Consider the following 6,000-nt stretch of genomic DNA (forward strand, 5'->3'; position numbering starts at 1 on the left):
CGATTACAGACACACACAAAAACCCTCCCCGCATGAAGGACGAGGGATGGGGGATCTGTTTTTCTGCATTTTTTGTTGCCTAGCGATGACAACTCCAGACAAAGGTGTGCTGGCAGGCATTTGGGGATGCAATAGGCAGTGTGTGTGTCTCTCTCTCTGTGTGTAGATTTGATGCTGGTCCAAACCAAAGGACCGCCATCTTCCCCCAACCCCACCGCCCCGTCCAAAAGGCTTGACCGGTTGGCTAATGTCCATAGGGAAGGCAAAGAGAGAGGGGCCAAAAAAGAACGTCTCCGTAAGAGATAGTTTAGCCAAATGGCACCAACACCCTGGGGAAAAAAGGAAAAAAAAAAACCAAACAAGCGAGCCTTCAGAATGGGTTTGCTGGATCCGTCCCAAAAAAACCAGCCCATCTATTAGATTGTTCTGTGTCCAAAAGTGGTTGGACACGTGCCCTCTGGAAAAACCGATGCAGACAACAAAGACGGCAGCGTAACGCCCCTGGTTTGCATCCCTGGCCTTTTGCGGTACACTGCCCCTTGCCCAGGAGGCTCCATTTAGCTGTCGGAGTGACTTTGCATGTTGTAAGGCTCAGAGCCGGGGACGTTTGATGCTCAATAATAAAGCAATGTGTGCTCTTTAAAATTGCATCAGTTGCCTTATACGGAGTGGGGGACCCCATGGTTCCACGTATCTCAGTGCTTTCTGCACTGACTGGCAGCAACCGTCCGGGGGTTCCAGGCAGGGAGACCTCTTCCCCACCTTGAGGAGCAATCGGGACCTTCTGCATGCAAACGCAGCTGCTCTGCCACCTGCCTTGGAAATAAACCAAGATTCTAGTCCTCATAGCTTTGAACCACAAGGCCAAAATAAACAGAACGCTGCCTTATCTAGCTCAATATTGCCCGCACTGACTGGCAGTAGCTCTCTAAGATTTCAGGTGTGTGGGGGGGAACCAGGCATGGACGCCCTGCCACTTAGCTAAAGACTCTTTGAATTTACGTTCAGTAGATATAAAGAGACAATCCTTAAACAATCCTTTGTGGTGTTTTTATATGTGCTGGAAACCCAGCCAGATGGGTGGGGTATAAATAGTACTGTATTAGTATTTTAACAAGCCAGTATTATTATCATCCATGGGTTTTTTTGGGGGGTGGGAACAGGGACTGAGGCAGAGAGATAAGGACCTGTCTCAACCCACCCATTGTGAGTTCACGAGACACAGTCAGGATTCGAACTCGGCACTCGCTGACTCTTAGGTCAACCTCCGAGTCCTCGGTTCGGAAGGACAACCTGGCGCATCCCCGAAGAACTTTGAGGTGTTAGGAAAGGGGTGGGATTTATTTATTATTTTAGGGTGGGGGGAGGAAGAGAGGCTGGTGTTTATTCTTTCGGGGGACTTTGGAAAGGACTGGCCTTTGTTAGACAGCCTGCGAGAAACCTTTCAACAATTGCTCCGAAACGAGACAGCAGATTCAGGGAGGGTTCTTTATTATTATTATTATTATTATTATTATTATTATTATTATTATTATTTTATTTGTACCCTGCCCTCCCCAACCGGAGCCAGGCTCAGGGCAGCTAACATCATAATAGACTGCCTTATCTCCTATCTAGCGCTGCCTTGCCTGCACGGACCGGCAGCAGCGCTCCAGAGTCCAGAGGAAGGAGACGTTCTCTGCATCCCAAATGTCAAAGGATTTGGAAGACAAATGTTAAGACAAAAAAGGGGGTTGCTTTCAGAGAGCTAACCGCCTTCCGAGTAGCCCCACCCTATCCTGCTGCAGGCGGGGTCTCGGACGTAGGGAGCAGGTCTGGAAGGGGAAATACCCAAAGCCCTGAGTTGCTCATTCAGAGATGCAACAGGCCGCCTCTTCTCTTGCGGTGGAGATTCTTCCGTGTCCGCCCCTCTGGGATAACCCAGCACAGAGATTCAACACAGTACTTCATCCCCAGTGGAGGCGGATGGGAAGGAGCCGGGGACTCATGCAGAGAGGCAGCGGAGAGGCTGGTGAGGAGAGATGGATTCGCAGCGCAAGAGCCCCTTGCATGTGGTTGGGACAGGGGGGACTTGCTCAGAGAGCCACCTCTGCACACAGATGCGGACCAGAGCAAAGCAGGGACTCGTGCAGAGAGGCAGCGGCCGCCCTCGTTTTGCACTCGAGACGTGTACATCAATTCCTTCCCCGGCTTGGAAGCCACTGAGAGACACGCACGCTTTTTATAATTAAAAACAAAACAAAACCCAGTTTCTTTTTTATGAATCTAGCTTGCCAGGACTACCTTCCCCCTTCCTCCCTGTAAGCAATTAAAGAATTGTTTCCTTGATAGGTTTTTTGAGGGGCTGGTGTGTGTGTGGGGGGGGGGTTACTCCTTCCATCATCATTTCCATGGCCTTCTCCCCTTCCCCATCCTCTAGCAGGCTGGCTGCATCCTGCCCTCCTGCTCTGGATGGGAGACCTAGGCAAAGCTGGGTACCAGTCAGTCCCGGTTGCCATGGTGACCCCATCCTCTGTGGGGTGGGGAAGGGAGGATCCTCCCCTCTCCGGCATCAACGTGTTTGCATGTCATGTCTGGGTGTGATGATATATTGATTCCTCCTGCTCTATCCAGCAATTGCATTGACCTTGCCTCCTCGCAACTGTCGAACTGGGATATGTGTACCTCTAAGCAGGACATGAGAGGGAAAGGGGGGGCTGCTTCTGGGGGCTTGGATGCCCCCGCCTCTCTCTCTCTCCCCCCCCTCCCTGGGGTCGCTTTGTTTGCCAGAGTTGGGTTTCCTCTTTCTACCCCCCTTTAATCTCCTCCTGCGGCCCTGGATCTTGACTGAAATTTCAATTAGCAGGAGCTGGTAACAACAGCCTGTTTGTTTAACCCCCCTGGGGGGTTTGCAGGGTGTGAGTGTATGGGGGGGGGAGAGAGAGACTAGCCCCTCTCCCCTTTCCCTGGAACATCTCCAGGCCCTGAAAGATTCAGGCACTGACTAAAGCATTTTATTTTAAAGGTCCATTTCCTTTTCAATTCTTGCTCTCATTTTCCGTTTCAGTTTTCTTCATCCTTTCCCTTCTTTGTTTTCTTCCCCTTTCATTTAAATTCACTCTCCCTTTTTGCATTTTAATTCCCTCCCTCCTTTTCCCACAAGATCGCCTCTAGATGCATGTTCCTTTTAAAAGTTATTTCCTCTCCTGTTCTGTTCAAAACAAAACAAAACAAAACATAACAACAAAAACGGGACAGTTTCCAGCAATCCAAAAACAGTAGAACAGAGTAGAATAATAATAATAATAATAATAATAATAATAATAATAATAATAATAATAATATGATAAAGCAGCTGAATAAATCCAGACTAGATCCAGATTAGATCAGATTTAATTCCTTTGGAATATTTTTCTCTCTCTCCTTCTTGTCCCCCCCTCTTTCCTTTCATCTTAATGATGCCCTGCTCTTTGTTTCTTTGTATTTCACTAACTTAGTTCTTTCATTTTGATGCTCTTGCTTTTTCTTTGGGGCAACGCTGTGTCCAACTTTCACAGAATCGTGGAATGGCGGAGTAGAAAGGGACCCCCCAAAGGCCATCCAGTCCAACCCCTTGCAGTACAGGAATCACAGCTAAAGACTCCGTGAGAATTGGCCATCCAAATTCTGTTTGAAATCTTCCAGTAAAGGACACTCTGCCACTTTCTGAGTCCAGTCTACTGCTGAATGGCCCTTACCCTCAGAAAGCTATTTCCTAATGTTTAGTTGGAATCTCCTTTGTTTTTGTCACTTTAAGCCATTGGACAAGCTGGAGCGTGTCCAGAGGAGGGCAACCAAAATGTTCCAAGGCCTGGAAACGATGCCTTATGAGGAACGGCTTAGGGAGCTGGGCATGTTTAGCCTGGAGAAGAGAAGGTTAAGGGGTGATATGATAGCCATGTTCAAATATATCAAAGGATGTCATAGAGAGGAGGGTGAAAGGTTGTTTTCTGCTGCTCCGGAGAAGCAGACACGGGGCAATGGATTCAAACTACAAGAAAGAAGATTCCACCTAAACATGAGGAAGAACTTCCTGACAGTAAGAGCTGTTGGACAGTGGGATTTGCTGCCAAGGAGTGTGGTGGAGTCTCCTTCTTTGGAGGTCTTGAAGCGGAGGCTTGACAGCCATCTGTCAGGAATGCTTTGATGGTGTTTCCTGCTTGGCAGGGGGTTGGACTGGATGGCCCTTGGGGTCTCTTCCAACTCTAGGATTCTATGATCTGGTCCCTCCGTCTGGACTCAAGAGTAGATCCCTTGAAATGAAAGAATATGACAGTACTGGCTAGGTTTAGCCTTGGTGAAGTCTTCAATCCTTCCTTCCTTCCTTCCTTCCTTCCTTCCTTCCTTCCTTCCTTCCTCCCTTCCTTCCTCCCTCCCTCCCTCCCTCCCTCCCTCCCTCCCTCCCTCCCTCCCTCCCTCCTCTTTCTTTCTTTCTTTCTTTCTTTCTTTCTTTTTCTTCACTCCCTCCCTCCCTCCCTTCCTTCCTCTTCTTTCTTTCTTTCTTTCTTTCTTTCTTTCTTTCTTTCTTTCTTTCTTTCTTTCTTTCTTTCTTTTTCTTCATTCCCTCCCTCTCCTTCCTTCCTTCCTTCCTTCCTTCCTTCCTTCCTTCCTTCCTTCCTCTCTCACCCTTTCTCTCTCTCTCTCTGGTGTGTATGTGTGTGCTTCAGTTTTCAGCACAGCGCTCAGAAAATATTTTTACTCTATTGAGCCTATAGAAATTAAACATTCCATCAATATATGTTTATTTTGTGGGGGCTTTAAATAACCCCCCACAGCCCTAAATATTTGATTATGTTGATCGACATTAAGGCATTGCTTAACAAACTATTGCTTTAACACTGAGCAACGCAATGTTTCCATTTAACTTTTTTTTCATGCAATTAAAAAAAACACCCACAATCCTGGGAATTGTAGTTCTCCTGCTCACGGAGCTACAATTCCCGGCGCCCTTACCAAATGACAGTTCCCAGAGTCCTTTGATGAGGGAAGCAATAATCTAGAAGCAAATCAGAGGAAATCAATCGATAATGTCTAACGTCAGTCCTATATCCATTTAAATTAATGGGCAAGCTTTGGCCAATTTCAGTAGGTCTACTCTGAGTTGGATAACCCTTTTTCTGCTGTTTTAATGCCCTTCTGTTTAATATACACTTCCTCCCCTCCTGTTCTATCATTTCATTTGATTTTCTTCTTTTATCTCTCCCAATGTTTTTCTCTTTCATCTAATATGCCACGTTAGATATGTGAGGCTGCCTTGGCCCCGGGGGTGGCAGATGGGATCTCCTTGCAGGCTGGTAATCTCTCCGGAACATCTGGGTTGATAACTAAGACCCCTGAGCTTGTAGTTTAATATGTTCACTCGATCTCCTCCCCAGCCACAAATTTAATAATTCCAAATTCTGCATTTTGGCACGGAGATGTGAGGCACAAAAGCCCATATCCGTTTATTTATTTATTGGTTGGGGGAGGAGAAAGGGAGTTGTCTCTCCTGATCCTTTTGAATCTCAAAACCTGGATGCTTTTGCGGTACGTTTCCAAGCACAATTCAAAGGGTTGGTGCTGACCTTGAAAGCCCTAAACGGCCCAATATCCCTGAAGGAGCGTCTCCATCCCGGACACCGGGGTCCATCTCCCGAGGGCCTTCTGGCGGTTCCCTCCCTGGGAGAAGCGAGGTTGCAGGGAACCAGGCAGAGGGCCTTCTCGGTGGTGGCGCCCGCCCTGTGGAACGCCCTCCCATCAGATGTCAAGGAAATAAACAACTATCTGACTTTTAGAAGACATCTGAAGGCAGCCCTGTTTAGGGAAGATTTTAATGTCTGATGTTTTATCGTGTTTTTAGTGTACTGTTGGGAGCCGGCCAGAGTGGCTGGAGAAACCCAACCAGATGGGCAGGGTATAAATAATAAATCGTCATCATCGTTATCGTCATTATATTGCAATGGTTAAATAATAATGATGATGACAATAGCACAATGCCACTCC

The sequence above is a fragment of the Lacerta agilis genome, chromosome 18 (assembly GCF_009819535.1).
Source record: "Lacerta agilis isolate rLacAgi1 chromosome 18, rLacAgi1.pri, whole genome shotgun sequence".
NCBI classification, from domain to species: domain Eukaryota; kingdom Metazoa; phylum Chordata; class Lepidosauria; order Squamata; family Lacertidae; genus Lacerta; species Lacerta agilis.